The 22,482-nt window shown below is 39.5% G+C and overlaps 1 protein-coding gene across 4 annotated transcripts in view; it reads right to left on the bottom strand.

Annotated features, from left to right (window-relative positions):
- grik4 (glutamate receptor, ionotropic, kainate 4) overlaps nt 1–22,482 on the bottom strand; it is a 348,334-nt gene that overhangs the window by 156,305 nt on the left and 169,547 nt on the right. The window lies entirely within an intron of this gene.

The raw sequence follows: 22,482 nt of genomic DNA, 5'->3' as shown, positions 1-22,482 counted from the left end.
TTCAATAAAAAAAATATCAAATAAAAGTTTGAAGGCTTAATACATCCAAAATCTTGCACCACTCTTAATATGTTGTCATAAAAGCAGGAACACAATATATAAGTGTAATACAGAAGTAATAAGCCAAATTAGAAGCATCTACTGGAGTTATCACTTCAGGCTGGCTGCAAACCACAATGAATTCCCACTGGGTCCCACGACTAAAAACAACATTGTGGCAATTTTTTTACAGCCTTGTTCACAGAATGGTTTTAGATCAATAACTCAATTAATAACTCCTACAGACTGTGGATGGGTGGATTTTTTTATTTGCAAGGGACTCTTAATAGTGCGAGTGACCTGTATCTTGGCATCATTAGTGGCACAGCTAAGCTAACTGACAGGATGGTGCAATGTAGCTGCTGTCGTATTCTAAGTCGATCAAAAGTTAGGTTGAGCTAGCATTTCCAACATGGCAACAACCAAGGTCAAGCTTCAAAATGTTTCCAGGAACCAACAGATGATTTCACAGTCTATTGTTACGCCCAGTTAAGACTTTTCACAAACCCTATATAAAGTTATGTATTTATTGTGCTTTAGTTTAATCAGAAAAAGTGATGCCTCTACAAGGTGTGTGGCTCGACTTCTAAAATTGTCTTTGTTGCATCATCTTTGCCATAGGAAAAGGGAATCTGATTTCCAACAGAGGAGCTGGAAATAATATCAATCTTTCACATCGAGCACTGAATCAGCTCACACACATTACTGGCCTGCATACACAACCAATATTAAGTTGACCTATAACAGGCTTTAATAGGGTCAACACCCCCGAGGAAGTGGAAATAGTATAAAATGAGCAACAGTTGTCTCTGAGCAGGCTTTCTAATTGATGTAATTATCCTGGGTTGGCTCAAAGGTTCTCTGCTTACCTAAGCAGAGGTGGGAAATTAAGAACACAACTGAAAGAGTGTGAAAACTAATGAGGCACAATAGCTTCAATTTGCCTTTATCGTGAAATCACTGTAAACTATCAATTAAAGAGAAAAATAGTGCAGGTAGAGAGCTGTAACTCCAGGCCTAATCATACTGGAACAAGACATGTAGAAGGTGTTAAAGTGACCTTTTCCCTGCTGATCACACAGATGAATAAACAACTCACTGAAGCAAACAGAAATGAGACTCACTCATCAGATATCATCACGAAGCACAGTCAGAGCACTCCAATATCCACAACCAAAGCAAGTGCTGCGTTAAGAGGCACTAAAAGGTCATCTCAGGTTGAACTCATCTGTTTAAAAACTGCAGACAAAGGATGTACATATGCCTTCATTTCAATCTCACAGAGATGAAGAGTGCTAAAATTCTGTCTGTAAACTATTTGGATGGTTTCATGAAATCATAGACACACATTAAACAAAAGTTTTATGCATTGGAAGGAAAGGGTTAAGCAATAAGTGGTGGTAGATGTGTTGCATGAAGATGTTTCCAAGTCAAGTAGACACGTTCAAGACAGTTTTACACAGGGCACCAATCTTAGGGCTTGTTTAACAGTTTTCCCACCAACCACACTTAACATTGTGAATGGATGTTGATGGACTAGTACTTATATAGCCATGGTCTAGTCTTTCTGACTCGGAGCACTTTTACACTTCTACTCTCTTTGCCCCACTCACACCACATTGATGGCAAAGACTACTGTTGTAGGGAGCCATGAAGTTTAGCTAACACAAACTTATCCATCCACACAACAATGCCCAAACAGGGCAAGAGATTCAGATGTTATACAGGGTTCTGAGTCTTGTTCAATGACACTTCAGCGTGTGACTGTGGGGAATGTTCAGCTGGGATTGAACCCTCAAACTTCTGATTCAGAGGCAAAGACTCTACAACTCTACCACAGCTGGTGGTGGCTGTGTTTCAAGCACAGATGTCAAACCCTTAAAGTACAGAGAATTCTGTGTTGTAAAAGTTGCACTTTTAAAGTCTTATTTATAACTTTTAACTGAAATGTGAAACTCAGATTTATCAATATTTATCATTTCACTCCCTGGACATCTCTCTGTCTGAGAATCAACACTTCAAACCAGAGCAAAATCCCTGCCATGAAAATGTGTGTCAACACAGTGGTAAGTTTACTTTTTACTTTTTTAACCCTCTGATGTATCATTTATGAAAGCCTGTGTCAAGATGTTTTCTCTAAGTGTTTTTATTCCACTTAGGGCATGAAAGAAATGTTATCAATGGATTTTTTTTCAAACTATTATTATCATTATTATTATTATTATTATTATTATTATTATTATTATTATTATTATTATTATTATTATTATTATTATTATTATTATTATCGGTTTAGTAACTGAAACCTCTTCTCCAGTGGACTACATCTGCCTGAGTATTTAACATAAAACAGGATTAATGTAATTTTTAAATGAATAAGATTGTAGGCTTTTTTGTAATTCCCTGACTAGTAATGGCAAAATCTTTGCATGTTTTTCAACCATAGAAACCATTGGTTGCATTTAGGAGAAAATGACTTTTAGATAGCTATCCATTGCAGTGACCACTTTACATCAGGGTTACGGCCATGAACAGCGACTCTGGGTCTTTGTGATTTGTTGTTGAATATACTCTATCCCCAGACTCTAGACCTGCATCATCCCTCAATGCATTAATAATGGATCAAACAGTTACATGTAATATGATCATCCATTCATACATGTTTTCAGGCATCAGGGACATTTTTTGTTAGGAAAAATAAGTGACATTACTTGGTACACTAAAGCACACTGAGGCAAAGTGGAAGCTGCAAGACCTGAGGTCTGAGTGAATGCTGGAAATAAGTTCAGTATCTGAGGATGTTAAAGTAAATAACTACTTTCTACATCCCCACGCTTGAAATACTAAGTTAGAATAGTCGTCTACTGAATGAAACTTTTGACTCTGGCATGTTTTGGTCTCACAGGAGTTGACATTTCAGAGAGGTCAATACAAGACAGCTGGCAAACAAGCAAGGCTGTTTTTACACAGACAAAGTAGGAGCTGGCCCTTGATCCACTGAGACCGATCAATGAGTAGCCCGGAGGTACATCGAGGTGTAGCATGCTGTGGACTATGGAAGAGAGTTTCAGAAAAAAAAAGTTGGACTGAAGTGAGAATTCCTCACAGATCAAGGCAGGTAGCACAGGAAAGTGATCTCATGGGGTCTTTTAGTGTTTTCACAAGCGTGATCCTTTCTAAATACCTCAGCCTCTGGATGATTTTGATCATTAAACTGTGGGAACAAATATAAAAAAAAATGACTAAAGCATTTCAGACAAATGCTAAAAAACTTTTTTCAGTGATGCAACTTACAGTGACAGGCCTGCCCAACAGACTGAAAGCTGTGTTTTGGCAAAAGGCATTATAATACTTGTAACCTTTACTGGATTAATAATCATAGAATTGTTTTATGCAGACACACTTATTCACACTTACTGGTTTAACACAAACTGTGTTTACAATTTCTACCATTTGAAACCTGTATTCACAGGCAGTCCTGTATCAAGCATGAAAAATGTTCAAGTACTTTCCCAAGAGTGTAAAATGTTTTGAAAGCTTGCAAATCATTTAACCCTTTATTTAACTAAAATAGTGCAGTTACAACAAATCAGATTTAAAAAATGACAAATGTAATTGATCTATGGAAAACATAAACTCATCATTCATGTCTTCAAAAGAATAATAAAAGGGAAAATAAAACACTGAAAACATATTTCTCTACCAACTGGGTAGAGAAAAAGAGATGACCGGGTTTAAAAAGGGAACTGCAAAGAGGCCGAGTCTTTTTGGTGTAAATATAGGATGAAAAGAGCTTGTGACTTTTCGGTGGAAAGGCTCATTTCTCTTCCTTTACACTCTGTGGGGTGGGGAGTTTTAACTCAGTAGTTTACAAGATGTTCAAATTACAAGTTCGCTCGATCAGATGCACAGGAGACCTGACTAGAGTAATAGGCAGGCAAGCTAGAGAAAGGACTCAAATCCACCTCTTTTTCTCACACTACTTTAACCAAAAGAATTTTAGTTTAACATAGAGATGCACTGAGCAGATCCAGGAGTTGGGTTTTGGTCCAGTACAGGTTCAAAAAGTACTATCAGATATTGGTGACAAAGGGCCAATCCACAGGGCAGATCTATTCAATGCAATTCTACGCTATTCTGTGTTTACAACAACCATGTGTGTACAACATCATCAACCCTGGTAGGTCTGTGCATTTGTGCTAAGCAGTCTGGAAGTATTCCAATATGGTACTGGCCAACATTTGGCTTCAAAGCCTCGCTTTACAAACAGATGGGAGACGTCACTAAGACTGTCTGAAGAGTGCAGACTTTTATGACATTAGAAATTAGAATTAAGGTGTATCTTTAAATGTGCAGTCAAGAATAAAACTCATTATCCCTTTGAAGAATCTGCCAGTGTCTTTATTAACTCAGTGACTGCATCTCTTCTTCATCAGTCCAAGTGCTAAATGTAGATCAAATGAACCTGCTCCTCACCATCAGTACGAGGTATTATAAGGAAATGATCTCTCCAGCTCTGGGCGCTGCTGCAGGGAAAAAGTCATCACCTTTTAGAGGGGGAGTTCAGAGGGACTTTTATCATATAAACACTTAACAGGAACATGAACAGTGTAGGTGATTAAACTGGATTTTTATTGAAATGAGAAATCAAAGGTTTCTGTTTGAAATCCTCCTCTCTGCTAAGCTACCACTGCACACAAGCACTGTCAGTAGTTATTTTACCTCAAGGAGCTGCTCCTCTCACCTTAGGTAAGTGAGAAACAAGAGCTACTTCAGAGAAAAGAGTGAAATCACTAATCTAACACAGAGAGCTTCTAGTGGAGCTGAATGTGATATAATTCTCAATTACTGACATATCAATTTTATTCTACCCATCATGTCAGGATCATGAGGAAGATAACTTTTGCTATGATTTAGTTTTATTTTTTTCACTGGAATGGAAGGTACGCTGAAGAAAGACATCAAATAAAGAATCATGACCTGTTTCTTGAAGATTTTTTCAAACTTCTTCAATCATGGTTCTTCTGTGCTTTTTTGTAAGCATTGTTTCAAACAAAATACTTCTGCTCTAAAATATGTTGTAAGGAAAACTATCATAACAATGATTTGAGCCCTTCAATCACTCAAGAAAATACAGTAGTCCTTGAATCAATAACTATCTGGTATTAAAGAAATCTCAGATTGTTTTCACCACAACAAATTAGTTCCTTTTAAGCTTAAATGGGGAGTCTGCAGGATTTTCCTAAAACAATAAAATATTAACTTTTACAGGAATAATTCTGCCAATCATCTCCTATGGGCTTCTGTACAAGTGTGTCAGTGTCTCTGTCTGCCCGAAACCCTTTCCTCAGCTTGATGTTTTGGTTGTTTTATCAGGATGTTTCTGGGCAGAGAGTATGCGTGGTTACATCAGCCAATCACAGAGCGCCCAGTACAAAAGTGACTTTGGGTGTTGATGACAGCAAGCGGAAGCAAATCAGAGCAGCTACGTTTGTGGATGTAGAACGAAGGAAGACAGACACAACCAAAGTGAAACAAAACACCGAATAGATAAAGCTTTTTAACTAAATGAGGGTGACACTTGGTTGAACTTTCTCTCACTTACAAGCACTTGGAGAGCAGAGCAGGATGAAGAGCGAAGTGAGCAGGTATGGATCTGTAGTTAGCTTGTGCTAACATGCAAAGTCAGATGCATGGCACTAGAGCCACTCACACGTAGAAATGCGACACTACAGGTGGTTGCTGGGCTGCTGAATTCAGTAGTCACAGTCAGAGGCAGTGGGTGTGCACTGTCGCTGGCACTGAGCCAAGGAGGAGGAGCCCAATTTAAATGTTGTGTTTACTAACAAGTAACAACATTTTCTGTTGACCCTACCTTTAAATATTCCTTTTGAGAAATTTTACACAGCCCCAAATGGGCACAGAGTGCCATAAAAAAGTAGATTAGACAATTTTTTTCTCTTTTGATTGACAAGTTATGCTGTATAAAGTCAATCTGCAATATTTCACTGTAAATTTTCTTACCTCCACATTCTGGGACTGATCCCAATTTAAACAACTTTATAAGAGGTCTGCTGGTTGTGTTATGGCTGGCTGATTACTCCAGCCCACTGTGTTCAGGAGGGATCAGATTTGTCTTCCCTGTAAACATGCCAACACAGAAACAGGACCGTGTGCTAATGCAGATTTGCATAATGCTTAATGGAAGAATAGACTAAGAGGCCACTGTGGACCAGACTGTGCGCTTGGGTACCCTTTGAATACAGAAAAATACAGAAAAAGGCAATTTAGCAGATGAAATAGTGCTACATATTTTGACTCGTACTGGTTGTTCTCCCCTGACCATCGTCACTGACATAACTTTGTATTTCTGCTTTATCCTAACTTGTCTACCTAAGGTAATACTTTGAAAACACATACCTGATATGATGGAAATATTACCAATTGACCACAGACAACAGCCTGAATAAAGAATTTGGTAATCCACCAAATAGCCAGTCAGTGTTCATCAGTGTTCAATGCTTTTGAAGCCAGGAAAAGACACTGGATTCAGTAGTTTCTCTTAAGGTGATCTGTCTGCATTGGGAGAAATCTTGCAAAAAGCTAAATGGACTAACACTATTATTCTATAAACTTTTATTCTTCATAGATTTGGCACCATTAGAAAAACTTTAAAGAAAGCAAATTTGTTTCCATGTTAGCGCTATAACGTGTTTTCCTACCGTTACCAAGTATATTAAGGCTTTGCAGTTAGTTTTCCATAAATCAGAAATATTATGGGAAATTTCCAGCCCAGCATTTAGCAAAAGAATGGGCATTAAACTTGATGAAACACATGTGCTTGTTAGCCCCCACATTATCGAGATGCTAACAGCATGTCATACAGAGATCGACAGGTTTTGTTTTTTGGAGCTTAATCAACTTTTACACACCGCCTCCAGTACAGCATTAAAACTTCAGGCTTGTAGGCCCGCTTAAGTTTTTTCCTTTTTTAAGATTCTACATTAACCATACCAAAAACATTGAACTTTCAACACTTTTTTATGTGGCCAAGAAATAGGCTTCTTGTCAGGATTTTCTTTTTTTCAGTGAATCTATGACGCCGTCTGTGTTGGGAATAATGGTGGGGAAAAAAAACGGCGTAACTAACCTGTTGGGTTTAACTGGTGTTTTCAGGATGGAAGTACGACACTACCTAACTGACATCTTCAAGGTGGAGGTATACAGACACTACTTCAACACCACAGATGTAAAAAGGCCAGAACATACATGTGGACATTATGTCCAAGAGCAAAACCTGCTTAAAAACTAAATTTTTTTGCAAAATTTACTTTTTTTTTTCTTTTTTTTAATGGAAGAATTACTTTCCCTGGTAACTAATTATATTTATGGAGTCATTAAGGCACTATTTCAGTTGCCTTTTTGGGTAAGTAAGAAGTAATTATATCTAATTACTTTTTTAAAGTAATTGGCCCAACATTGGACACCGTTTACACTGCAAGTTCTGCTCTCTGCTCCCTACAGCTTCTCCTGGACACACACACTCGACCATGATCACAGGAGTCCATTGTTTAGGCTCACAGGTAGAAGTAATTTAAAGTCAGTATGTTTTGCTTTCTCATTGAAGACAGGCTACATAGAATGTGTGTGTGCAAAACTATCACAGTGTTTGATCGGTTTGAGGACTTTGGATTTGCATTGCACAAACATCTGCATCAAACAAAAAAGGCAGTACTGAAATGGTCAAGTAAGAATTCCCGTACCTTTCCATCCCCAAAGGACATCTTAATACAAACTTCTGGATTCCTTGTAGTCAACCATTTGTAGTTGTGTAAGACTGTTAACAATTAGCCTATTTTCAATAATCTACAAGACACATGTCTTAGAGGTTTGATAGTTGCCTGGTGATAATTAGCAGACATTAGTCAGCTATCAAAACCTTTTCAGAGTCAGATGTTCTCCGTTTATTTTGAGAGTGTGCTTAATTATGTGCATACCTGTGTACCGCACATGCACTTTCAGATGTCAGCAAATGAAACCGCAGTGCGTCATGCTTGTCTAATGGCTGTTTTATTCGCTTGGAGCAGAGTGATTCTGAAGTATACCAGAGCCAATCTGTCTGCTTGTCTGACTGCATGGCAAATAGAATTGCCAGTTCCACACTTTAATCAATCTCATTCGCGAGACCTGTGGTGTGCACAAGTGAAGGAAGCGGAGGTGCTATCTTACATAATTAGAAACCTCACTCACGGAAGACCTGGTGACAAGAAACTGATTTCTTGGTGTCACATAATGTAATTAAAGCACACACAATTCACAAATCATGCAGTGGACTGATGTGTGAAGTCTTTTTAATCTGAGGTGGGATGCTGACACCGACTGCAGTGGCCTGTAAAACTTCTCACAGCCACTTCACTTAATGCATAAAGTGTGAAGCTTATACAGCTTGTGTTCTCTGTGGTGGTTAATGGAGAGATAATTATAAAATCTCATTTCAATGGGAGGCAGGTCAAAAATATAACAATGGTTGTTAAGATATTCATTTTTTGGATTAAAGAGGGGCTTTAACAGGGTCCCTCAGGGCCTCTAAATGAAAAAGCTATTGACAGAGTGCTGCTTTTGTCCTGCATCTTCCCTACACAAAGAGCTTTCCTGGACTGAAAACAGTGTGAACAGCAACATTGTTAACAAAAGATGTTAATTACAAAGCTAAAGTCTCTTTTGATGCTTTCTGACAGCATTTCTCTGCAGACCAATCAGTGCCAAATTGGCTGAGACAAGAGGGAGATGAGAGGACAAAGCTTTTGATGCTGATCTTACAACAGCCAGGTCAGGTTATTGTGTTAGACTTCAACCATTATACAAACAGGGTAATGATGGTTGATGAAACACTGGAGCAGATGGATATTTTAAACACTTTTGCACCGGTTTCACCTCATTAAACAGATTAGTCTGTCCACGAAGTGAACTACAAATGGGGTCAAGTAACTAGCTTGTGTTTTGGTATGGAAAAAAAAATCAAATTTAAAAATCAACTATTTGATCTGAATTGAAACAGGCTGCTAGTATGTTTCTTTGTATTTAAAATTTTGGACACCTGTATTTCATGAGGCAAGCCTGAGGAGGATGAACTGCCAACGGTGCTTTTTTTAGTCAAAATACTATGAGCGGGAATATAACATCTGAGTAATAATCTGATGTTCACTATAGATATGATAAGAGTGGTCATAGCATAAATTCTGTTCATCCATCTGCTTGGCTACTTCAGTCAAATGAAATTCAAGATATGTCGCTAGCTAGTAAAGATTTGACATTTGGTATAAGTAGAAAGTTGAATGCTAATCGTGTTGTCAAACAATGTTTTGCTATAAGGCAAACGCAGCCTTGATGGCCAAGCACATCATTATAGAGCTTCAAATGAAACCAAATAGAGTAGTTTCCACTCTTATCCCCCTCCATTTAAAGCAGATGCAGTAAGCCCATCAAAACTAAAACAAGTCTTGTTGGTTGTTAACAGTGAAATTATATTAAATCTCTGAAAGGATCAAAGATAGTTCAGCACTTAAGCAGGAGAGACAACATAACGCGTTCTCCAAGCTTGCATTAGTAGAACATTAATCAAGTAAATAAAGATAAAATATCTGCATGATGCCTTCCATCAGGATTAAATTAGGAAGCATGTGATAGACATTAGAAAAGAGCTGTATAACTTCTTATCTCTAATCAGATAACAAAACATCATTAAAACTTCTCAGGGCTGCATGGTGGAGCAGTGGTTAACTTACTGCTGTCTCACAGAGAAAAACGTGGTTTTCTCAGGTTACTTCTGCTTCTTCCCACAATGAAATAATAAAAAAAAGAAAATACAAACAAACAAATAAATAAACAAAACATAGTTTTCAGGTTAGCTGGCCACTCTAAATTTCTTGAGTGTGGATGATTGAATGTCTCATTGATAGCTACCCATCCAGGGTGTACCAATCTGCTCACCCAATGGCTGTTGAAATAGTCTCTGCACCCCCACTCCCTATCTACTGTTTCTATCTGTGTGTTTTTGTTTTTTTTTGGAAAAACAATTAAAGGAGCATTACCAAAGAAAAAAATTACAAATGTTTCATTTAAAAATGTGTTTCTTTCCAAATCAAACATGACTGAAAATTGAAGTGAATGGTAAAAATTATTGATGATTCTAATAAAAATGTAGGTGGATAAGACGTATTGATAATGGTGTTAGCATCAGTAAGGAGGCCTGGGACTGTTTAATAAAGAAACAAGCTGATGACAGCGGTCTCAGATAATAATCTGAGGTTGTAGGTGTAATATTCAAGTGTTCTTGTCTCATGTAATCTCTTGTGTGTACTCTGCATGTCATTTTACATGTGTTTGTATACCAAGTGTTTATATACACAAGGTTTAAGTCTATGATCACAGGTGTGGCTGCAGGCTCACTCCGGGGAACAATGAGCAGCAGGTCTAATGCATCATGTCTGTGTGCAGCACTCTCAGGGAGAGGGGTTCGTATGTGGTACTGCCAGAGTGTGCCTCAGCAGTGAACTGCTATTGCGTCTTGGGAATAATTGTTTATATAAAGCTATTCTCCATTCAATTTCTGCTTCACTCCAGCTTATTACCTGGCACTGCTGCAGCTTTACAACCGCAGCAAACCAAGTGCAAATACACAACAGTGCTGCTGCAGAGGCTTTGGAAGCTGCAGAATCTGCTGTGATGTTTGCAGAAAACACCAGGAAAATGTCACAGCAACTCTAATCAGCCTCTCTTATGGATACAAATTTGCTCCAAATTAAACCCAGGGTTGCACAACATGATGTGTAGAATTAATAAAAAATTATAAAAGATTGTATAAAATTGTGTTTTTTTTTCATTTATTTTAAATGTAGAACAGTAACACACTGAACAGTTTGAAAGCAGTGACAGTTTGAAAGCAGTGACAGTTTCAAAGCGGACAACATGATGCACAAATGCGGTTGACAGCTTGAATTTGCCCACTCACACATAAAAGATAATCTGACTTTTTTTGGCAGCCAGGAGTTCAAAGTACTACAGATGTTAAAGGTAGGGTCCGCAAGAATTGTAATGACTTGTTGGTAGCCACAACATTCAAACTGGGCTTCTCCTCCTCGGCTCAGTGTCAGCGGCAGCACACACCCACTTCCTCTGACCGTGACAACGTAAACACACTCACTAGCCCAGCAACCACCTGTAGCATTGTGTTTCTTTGTGGAAGAGACTACAGAGCTGTGCACCTGACTCAGCATGTTAGCACAAGCTAATCACAGGTATTTGACACATACCCGGTCAGCAGAAAGTGAGCTCTCATTGCTCCTTGACCTGAGCTGCTCTCCAAGTGCCCGAAAGTGAGTGAAAGTTGAGCCAAGCTTCACCCTCGTTTAGTAAAAAGCTTTATCTGCTTGGCATTTTGGTTCACTTCAGCTGTGTCTTTCTTCCTCCGTGCCTCCCATTATCGTAGCTGCTCGGGATAGCTTCTTCCACTCCGTAAACAACACGCAAAGTCACTTACACACTGAGCATGTTGTGATTGGTTGATGTAACCACCTCTACTCTCCGCCAAGAAATGCTCCAATACTACCAAAACATCAACATACAGGCTGAGGAGAAGGTTTGAAGCAAACACTGACACAGATGCACATGTATACAGGCCCAAAAGTGACGATTGAGCAGGATTATTTGTGCAAAAGTTGACTACAGACCCTACCTCTAACTGAAAGAGCTGAAGATGTAGAAGACATTTCCTGGCTGATAAAGTATTGCTAATGAACATTACCTTGATAACATTGTAGTGTAATCAGAAAATCTAAGCTTAAGAGTTAATTACAGGAGCATTCAAATGGCAGGACCATGCCCATGTTAGTATGGTTATAGGACATCTACAGAGCACAAAAATGGGTCTGAGGAGAACCTGTCAGAGGAGCACTCAGATTGATGAAAACAGACGTGTCCAGATGGCTCAGGGAGCAGTGATGCCAAGAGAGAAATGATGGTGAGTGTCCACAAAAGCCCGGAGCATTAATAGCTGGCTTGGTATTAACATGTTGGGCCATAAGTTCATCCCCCTGTGTGTATACGCTCTATTCTCTTCTTTTATTTTATCCACTGACACACTGATGTAGCTATTTGTTCAATTTCACTCCCACTGGGTTGGAAAAGCCTGAAAGCAATTCATCAGTGCAAAGTAGCCCGCCCACTCCTATTTCTCCTGAATCAGCTGAGCCAACACTCCAAATCCTGATGTCTTCATGCCCACTAATGGCCATCCATTCTCAGTGGCTGTTGGCAAACATTTCAACTTTAGAAGAATAGGTTATTTCTGACAGCGCAGTGATGCAGAATGAGCAATGGTTGTCATAGAGAGACAGCAGGGAGTATGATTCATTGTAACCAGACCACACTTTTGTAAGCTCGTCTCCCACAACCAAGACACACTGGTCGACCCATTTTTCACGCCCAAAAGTTTGAGAAGGGTTGAATTTGTACACTTGCATTTCCTTTGTGTTAACTGAGAATAAAAGCAGGCCTTTTTTAGACCACTCAACACAAATCATGTTACAACTTTGTTAAATCACACCGAAGTAGTTTTTTTTTTTACCCAATATGGCGCTGTATGTTCACATATTGTTAAGGAAAAGCAGGAGCTTTTTCAGAATTTTCACACAGAGTTCAAAGTATTCAGACTGTTTGTTAATTACCTCCGCCAAGGAGGTTATGTTTCTTGGGAGAGTTTGTTGTTGTCTGTGAGCAACATAACTCAAAAAGTAACAAATCTGGATAAAATTTTCAGGAAATGTTCAAAATGTAATAAAAAAGAAGTGATTAAATTTTGGAGGTGATCCGGATCACCATCTCGATCCAGGATTATTTTGAAGGATGCTTTACCATTGTGAGCAGTGGCAATTGCTCTAAGACTGCAAGGGAAGCTCAGAGTTCTCCTAGAATGTCCCCCAAAAAAGTAGTGATGTGTACTGCTGCGTGTACATTTCATTGACAAAATTTGCGCAAGAATTCCTTTATCTTTTGTTCAGAATTAGCTACCTATCACAGGTAACTGGCTCGACCTCCTTCTCATTCATCCCCGCAGCGTCTCAGCGCCTTTACACAGTTGGACGCTGAGTGTCTTCTGACTTCAGCGGGTAAGCGTAGAGTTGGTTGTTCCACTGTGGAAACTGGACGGTCATTGGATAAACGCTGGGCTGTGTCCCGCCCATTGGACGCTCAGCGTCTCTGAGGGTCTATGAGGCAGTAGGCTGGCCTGGACGCTGGGCTTCTGCATGATTGGATGATCTGTCTGAGGCCGAATCCCTTTTTGATTGACATTGAATTAAGCCAGTCAGCGATCTTGAAGTATAACCCTCCACCAGGGCATCTTCTCAGTTTTACAGTCAGTTGTTTTGGACTGATCCGGAGGCTTTATCGATCCCCAGCAAGTTTACTTTTCTTAAAAACGACAAGCGTTGTGTTTAAAGATTCTCTCTCTTTTCACCAATAAGCAGCTACAGCTGCGGGGCTTCTCCCCCTGTCACTCACACTTACAGCCTGTCGTAGTCTCACATAGCAGCTCCAGCTGCTAGCAAGCTGGCACGGAGGGTAGAAATTGCGTTTAAATAAATAAATAAACAAATTTATGATGTAGTCCGGAAAAAAATGAGCTTCCCCTCCTTGACTGACCAGCAGCCGCCACTGATTGTGAGATAGGGCCGTTTTCACTATATGTGTATATAACTCCATGATAAATGGTCAGATTGCTTTGCAAAACAATTCAAGACAAGGTCACGATAATTCCTGACAGATGTAAGAGATCCTTCCAATATTCTGGATACTAAGATCCGGAATATGAAATATGTACTGGGTCATCATAATTTTTAACACTTTCTAGTGACAAATTATTGTACAAACCTGCAACTAACACCAAATTGTAGCAGACACTCCGCTGAAGTGTTACATGACAATCACAATATGCTTGACAGAGGTCTGTGCTCTCTGGGTGCTTTTCTGGTTGCAACAAGCTCTTGAGTAGAAGTTGAAATGTTTCTACTAATAAGGCAAATTATATAGTTGTGAATTCTGGATTATACTTATAATGAATCAAACTTTATCATGATTTTAAAATTCTTGATACTAATAAAATCACAAACTCTGATTCCTCGCCAGCAGGCATGTCTCTATGTTTCGCTAATGCAGAACTTGCAGTCATAAAATTACATAACAGTGTATTAAAAGGCCTCTTTTAATCAATAACAGACATATTTAATGTGTACTTGGCATCTGTACTGCTGTGCCAACAAAACAGTCTCATTTAAAGAAATGATTAGGCAGCATTTACATGCAGTGCTGCTCTGAGTCCAAACCTGACGCTGGTTACCCCTCAAAGAGCAATAAAGTTGCGAGCATGTTCTACTCCTCACACCCTGTGCCCTGGTAACTGTGGCTATGACATTCACAGGAGAGGTTTAATAGGCGAGATGATGGCCAATCACTCACTGGGGACAATGTGTGTGGTATGTGCAAATTAACAGCTGCCTGATGGCCAAGGGTCAGCAGAAAGTCACACTGTGATAGTAAATCTGAGAGCTGCCATTTAGATTGGGTGAGTCATGAAAACACTGAAAACAAACACACGGTAGTTGGTCTTTGCTGCCTCCAGCCTGCCCAACAACTCCACCCACCCCCGACCCACTCCCTGCCCTGACCGACAATATCATCAGCATGAAGCCCCAACTATATTCTGAAATGTGGATATAAGGAAAGTGGAAGTAGTAGCAGTGAGAGAAGGCTGTGAGTTTATAAAAAATGAAGTTTCTTTCCTCCATGGAAGGATGAATTCTCCCCCAGGTCAAATATGACGACAGAAATAGAAATATGCATAGCATGTGCTGCCAGCTCCTGTCAAAGCTGGACGGGACGGAGGAGATCATTCTTTAGAGGCTTTAAGGGCTGCGGAGGACCATGACAAGAGTCAGTAACACAAGCAGACAGCATGGACAGATCCCAGCTTCACAGCTCGAGAAATATTTTTACTGTAATGATACTTGGAAAAGTACTAACTGCAAGAAATAAAGGTATATTTTTTCACTTTTATCATTATTTTTGATTCAGTTAAAGTTAATGGTATTAATGGTATTAATGTAACAAAAATCTTCCAAGAATCAAGTGATAATGAGATTTCAGTGAAAGGAACTTTTGCAATAACAGCTTTGGACCGACACAAAGATCAGGGGTCCATAGTTTAATTAGAAGCAGACTAATCATCACCACAGTACAAAAAAATAAAACACTCAACCTTGACTGTTCAGGTTACATGATTAACAAGAAGAAACAAGAGAACTCTTTGTGAGTTGAGAAGCTATGGTGGACTATTTTTCTTTTTCCTTAATGACAAGCCTTTCAAAAGCTTCTCCAACCCCAGTAAACCTTTGCTAGTAGCTCCATAGTAACACATCAAAGAGCAACAGGTGAGCAATGTTTATCAGGAGATTCTGTAAATTACAACATTATTAACTGAAGAGCAGGTGCCGGAAATCAAAGAGAGGGAAAAATTGCTTTTTTAACAGTCATCAGTTAAGTAACATGTCAGAGAAGTTGACATCTTTGAACCAAGAATAATAGGAGTGACAGCTCAAACAAATGTAACTATGAGCACTGACCTGCTGCTCCTGTTTCATTTATATGTTAGCTGAGACAAAAAGCCTAATCACAGCACCTGGTGCACAGCCTGGGCTTCCACTTTCTATCAATACCAAAGACACCCCAATGACAGCTTCCTTTTCTAATAAATACATTCTCATTAATCCGCAAATTCATTTACTTTCTCTTCCTTAAAAGAACACCCACATCCTTAATCTTGGTGCCACATGAGGAATTAAAGTCAAAGTGATAGGACCTTCAAGCTAAAATGAAAGAGACTGGAGGTAATGAATGCCAAAGTTCGTTCTTCACTCTTTCTTTCAGTCCAAATGAGTTAAAATGAATGATACTTTGGGCTGAGCTTCTGTAAGTCAGAATGACAGGCATGGGAGGAGAAAAGAGATTTAAAGAGAAAGCTACCGACTGAAAGAAACAGAAAAAGAGAGGAAAAGTGACAGAAGAGATGGAGACGGATGAAGGACCCTGGGCAGACCTGTTGCAATGAGCAGCACACTGACAGACTGTGACAGGCAGACCACTGACACACTGTTTGAGCTTGATGATTGTGGCACAGGGATGATCTGGACGATGACGATGATGTTCATGAGGACGATGATAGTTGCTATCATGAAAACAGCAACGATGTGGAGGTTGTAGTTCTACGCCAGGACCCGAGGGAGTGGAGACAGGCAGGCAGGCAGCGGGCTGGCAGGCATGCAGACAGTGAGTCCTGGGGGAGTTTCAGCTCTCAGTAGGTGTCATTAACTGTCAGTCAGCATATCTCCCTCAACAGGCCTGGCCTACAGACACTGTAGATTCACTGGCATGTAATTGTCTGGAAGGTCAAGAGAGACCAGCTGACAGTTTGATGAGAGGAAAGGTTAAGAAGAGGAGAAAGAACAGAAGGATGATGGTGACAGAGAAAGAGGGTTTTCAAACTCATTAGTTAGTGAGAGAAAAAGAGGTGAATGATTCTCTTTTCAAAAATGTGTTTATTTTTAGCATGTTGCAACAGGCAGTACATGCTTTTACATCAGACTGCTCACCACAAAATTTTTCGTGTGCAGGGTGAGCCTTTGGCATTTTGGTATCATAGCTTGACCTGCAGGTAAGTGACATTAATCATCCAAAGGGGAGACAGGAGCGCCTCTTTCATAAAAGTCTGATGGACAGACCTCAGACAAGCCTCATTTAGGCTGAGAGATACTGCCTGTTTCACCCTGCATTAGTGTGGGTGTCTGGCTGCCTCAAGAACGTTATTGTAAATATACTTGACTATGCACAGGGGGTGCATAGTCGTGCATTCTTGGCCCTGCTCTTCCTCCAACCGCCTTGCTACAGATTCTACTTTTGGATGGTGGGGATACCAGAGGCCAAAAAAATGCAGCAATTGTGGAGATGATAGACAGTGGGAGCTAGAATGGAGGGGGTTGCAAGGTTAAAGTTCACGAAAACTAAAAAAAATCGAGAACAAGAGGTGAAAAAACATTTTCTTTGACTGAAATAAAAATCAAAACGAGGCTTTACAAAAACAATTACAAACTTAAATTAATGAAAATTATGGAGAAAAAGTCTTCAGTTTTTGTCTTTGTCAATACTTCTCATGCATTAACTCACTAATTTAAACAGACCAGACTTGGGAGTGCTTCTCCTGCTTTAAGCCCTTTAACCCTTTCTACCACTGAATCCCCGTCTTGTAATTTGTCACATTTTTATAGGGGTGGGAGAAAAGATCGAAATTTGATATATAAGGGTATTTTGTTTGACTAAATTAAAATCGTGATTCTTTGTCAAAAAAAAAAAAAAAAAATCTCTTTTTCAAATTCAAGTTCTTCATTTCAGTATTTGTTTATAAACTGGATTTGAAAAAAAATGCCACTCCTCTCCAGCAGAGGGTTAAATGTTCCTCTCTGACTCACATGATGTGCGTTTTATGGGAAAATATGGCTCCTGATATAGTCTGTAAACATTATTATCATCATTTATCTTTTTCACATGGTTTGATGTTAAAAAAGCAAACCAAAAATTGTTAACACCGAAGAATCGCAATTTAAATCGAAATAGCACCCCAAAAATTGTAGTAGAATTTAATCGTGAGAATAGCAGATAGTCCCAGTCCTACAGTTTTTCACCATATTTTTTAGTATGCTCCTGCCATCTCTAATATTGTTTCATAAGTCAATATACACCCCTCCCCCGTTAGTTTAATCCAAAGACATTGCATGAGATCCTCTAACTGCAGTAACCTGCTCCCATCAGACTCTCAGAGACACAGGTAACTGTGTGACACTTGTTGCCGAAAAGTACATTAGGGCATCCGCCTTTTTTTTCTTAAATACGAGTTCACATGATACGTCATGAGTTAAACTTCTGCACAAGTTAAAGAGTTTGTTCATCCTGTGGTTTAGCCCTGATTTTGTTAGTGAACATAAGCTCCAACATGCTCTGAGGTAGTATCCTCTTATGAGGAGGCTAACTGTTATTATCATTAAATCACAGGTGAAATCAGTCAGATGACCAATTCTAGCTTTGCAAAACCATAATAACCTTGTGGGCCCTAGGAACACCTGAGCTAATTGTCGATCCACAGTGAGGTGTTGTGAGCTAAACTTGACTACATATTATTGAAAGGAGATGCACACTTGATAACCCCTGTGAAATGCTGCCTGTTACTGCCCTTCGGTTCTATCTATCTTGGACATAAGGTGCCATGTTGTAGACATCTAAATTTATCAGATGAGGACATAGTGGGGTCTGCTTTCTTCACTCATCCTTCATATCTGAGCACAAGTACCAAACAGCTTTGGCTGTGTGCAACTACTGGATTTGCAGGATGTAAACAGGAGACCTGACTGTCTCTGTGGCCTGGCGGGTGATAAATACTTGATCTAGACATCTGATTACCTCTGAGCGTAACACCACTGCCAGTGGGGTAAGAAAAATATGTTAGAGTTTTTGACATTATCCTTTTATCAAGAAACTTCACAAGAGGATTTTTCTTACCTCTTTGGCAGACTTTTTTACATCTACAAGTAATTCAGGCATTATTTTGTCTTGTAAAGTCTTAAAATTAGACATTTTTCTGGACTTGTCGATGTATGTGGCTCATAATAAATGTGACAGATTTTTGCACATATTTGCTCCATCAAACATAGCTGCTAATTTCCTGCATATGTTGCTGGATAAGTTTCTGAAACCTTGTGTTCAACACTACTTAGTCTACAGAGAACTTTCAACTACAAGGTGCTATTATTAATCAAGGGTACTACAGTAAGGCTGGAGTTGAGTGTGTGATTATATCCTCATACTCAGCTAGTCTGACAGAGATCTGAAGATGTTGTGACATACAGAAGTGCCTCCAGTGGCAGATGACTCGACATGCAAATGGTGCCCCTGCTGATACTCTGAAAAAAGGACAACAGGCAGAACTGATGGTCTGCTAAAAAAGAATTTGTAAATAACACCACAATTATTGTTTACAAGATCCTAGAGTGGACAGATTTGAAGACAAACTGTGATATCTCAAATGTTTTAAAGAGAAAGTAAGAACAGCAACACTGGACCTTTGACTTGTTATCTGTTATTGCCAAAAAGCTTTTTCCTGTATCTGTGACAACCTTTGATGTGACAGTCTAGGGAAAAGGACAGACATTCAGTGACTCAAATGGGTTGAGAGTACCCAAGGGGGGGCAATGCTCTTCATGTCGCTTCAGGCCAAAACCACAGAATAATCCACAACATGGAAAGGACATTAGTAACCTTGCTCTCAATCACTCATTTCCCTCTGCCTTATTCTTTCTGTCATTATTCCTTCTCTCAGTCTCATGCACTGGCATGTTGTCACAAGGTCAAACTCTGAGTAATCGCCACATCCCATGAAGCATTGACTTTTTATCACTATTGCAAGAGGGCAGGTAGGGATACTGAAAAGGCTCTGGACACTGAGATGATCCATCACCTGCAGATACAAACTCAAGTTCTTTGGGGCCATTCAACAATACCAGGACTGATGTGAACTTGATATCCCTCTGACAGTAGCTCACCTTCATACCTCCCTGTCCCCCATGTCACACCTGGTTGCAGTTTCTTTTCACAAAATAAAGAAGACAAAAAGCAAAACAATTATATAAGCATAAAAAAAGAAAAGAAAAGCAGCATTTTTTTTCCCAGACACTAAATCTAACCAGACAAAATTTTGGCAATTCAGTCTATTTTATTTTTAGTAGACTAAACGAGACACATATTGCTCAACATTCTGATTTAAGATTGTGAGGAGGCCGAAGTAACTGTAGTGACAGATGGATAAAAGAATAAAAAACACTTTGTCACACCAAAGGCCCTTTTATGCTCAACGTTAAATATGAATATGGATATGGATATGGATACAGACAAAGCAGACATAGCATTTCTGCACATTGCCATAAAACTTGCTGATATGGGCCAAACGGAGCAGTACCACCATTTGGCGGGAAACCATGGGGGCATTGTTGCGGTTACTAGCTGATATGTAGCTTTAGTGAGACACAAAGTATAAATAACAATGGCCAAACTTTTTCAGGAAAAGCATTGCGAGTTGGTGAGGAACTCATGCCTTCATTTTTGTCTTTCTTACAAGAGCTACATTAGCAGTTGCTGTTTTAATTTTTGAGTCAGTTTTTGTCATAAACTTTTGACTCTTGGCTTCTCCCCTTGGTGGATGTCTTTGCCAACAGCAATTCCAATGTAAAGGATGCATGAAAGTATTGGAGTAGTGACGGTATCATTGTGTGAGAAGGAGGTAAAGTACATTTACGTTCATAAAGGGAATGTAAATGGGCCTTAATGAGCTCCAGTTCATTCAGATGATACAAGATCTGAGGGCAAAGGCCAGTAAGATTCATTATTTTTATATCTATGATGTGATATTATCCACCTGAGTTTCTGGGTCCTCTGCATTCCTCGTGAGATATAGAGCTCCTTTGAAAATGCTACCAAAAAATACACAGAGATGCTGTTGTGGAAAGATTTCCAGCAGAACCAAGAGGACTACTAGTTTTTTTTCTTCCTGAGTGTTGGGGTGGTGAACTGCAGAAAGCTGTATCTCAGGTTATACAAAGCTTTTATCAGAGATAAGTCTACTAACGAAGCTCCAAGGAGCGCAAACATGGATTCTCTGACAGGTACAGTGTGTTGCTCTCAGCCTGCGTATGTGATTGTCGTCACTGTCCTCTCAGCGTCTACTTAACCTCCAGGGAGCTCTTACACCCTCTGTTTCCGCATGTATAGTGCCCTATGGGAAGTGTCTACCTGTTATATACAATCTGGTGCTTGACTGAGAGCCACTTCTACCCCATATATTATACCAAAATCTAATTAGAGCATAGGACCCAGATGGCTAGATGGGACCCTAGGGGCCTCCTCACTCCACCACTGCACCTCTGGATTGTTCAGACATATATAAAGGCAAGGCACTACATACATGGTGAACAGCTGAAGGCTGTTATCAGGCAGGAACTGAATACAGAGAGTTCCCCATTGAGAAAAGAAAGGAGGGTCAACAAAGTATCAGGCAGTTCCTCAGAGATCTATCCAAGTAAACAGCTTCTCAAAGCAACACGCTGAAAACACACTCCAAGTGTGTGATATGTTGGCGTGCCACTACTTCAGTCTATGTGGGTAAAGAATCAAATTGCTCTTGTCACCAGGGTTGTATCACAGACAGTGGATGGAGTATCCACATGGGAGTCTCCACTGGCGTGCACACACAGCTGATAAGCTGAGGAATCTGGGGACAGGACAGGACATAGGTAATAGTAATCCACAGCACTTCTCTGCTCTCTGTGTAATCTGAGGTGAAGAGATAGGAGAAATACAAGAGGGACAATCATCCACTGACCCTGAAGAGGGAAGGAGTCATGATGGAGAGTGGAGAGGCCAACGAGAGGAGAAGAAAAGCTACACAAACACTCACTGACATCTGGTGACCTGTCGATTGATTCGATGTTGAGCAAGTTAATCACACAGTTGGCTGCACAATGAAAATATCACATCTACACAGGTAAAAGACTGCGACCCAGCCCCAGAGTCCCAGTTGTGTGAGTGCTTGTGTTTGTTTAATTGTACTGATGCTTATCTTAATGTCTCACATCTACCTGTACCTTTTAACTCATCTGATTCTCTGATGAATACTGAGCTCTTTGATTATACTCCCTTTTCTCTTAATTGGGTGCATGAGGGCCCAACTGTTTCAGCACATTTCTGATCATCTATTTGTTTATTCGAGTTCTAGTATGAATGAGTTTGATGTGGAAAAATAGATGGGAAATTTGAACTCATGTTAATCAGAATATGAAAAGGTTTCTCTCTTTGACTTAATTTTTACTAATTACTGCACATTGGGATATCTATTTGATTTATTGTGATGTTATTGGTCTTTAATTTAGTCCTGCTATTGTGTGTCCCTTTGTTTTTATTAGCCGTAGCCTGCTTGTCATTCAAAGACATACAAAGCATTTACAATGTGTTTTGCTTAATGCATTCTCACTTTGTAGATCTAGTTGAAAGAAACAGCCCCTGTTCCTAATGGATGCCATCAAATCTATGCTTTGTTTGTACATCCTTTCTTTTTGCCAATTTTGAATGCTGTAGACTTTGCGTAAAGCAGAGCAGACATTCTTTTTTAGATTGCCCATGTCTTCGTCTTTTCTTTCCTCTGACCTCCAATCCTTAATTCGGCTTCTCTGTTTAGAATGAGATTTCTTTTGTCTTTGAAGTGTCATTTTTCTTTGTCAGTTTGTTTTACATTCA

This window comes from Halichoeres trimaculatus, unplaced genomic scaffold (assembly GCF_033239565.1).
Source record: "Halichoeres trimaculatus isolate MK-OKI-2021-1 unplaced genomic scaffold, fHalTri1.1 fHalTri1_scaffold_9, whole genome shotgun sequence".
In the NCBI taxonomy this organism is placed as follows: Eukaryota; Metazoa; Chordata; class Actinopteri; order Labriformes; family Labridae; genus Halichoeres; species Halichoeres trimaculatus.
This window is presented reverse-complemented; position numbering and strand designations above follow the sequence as displayed.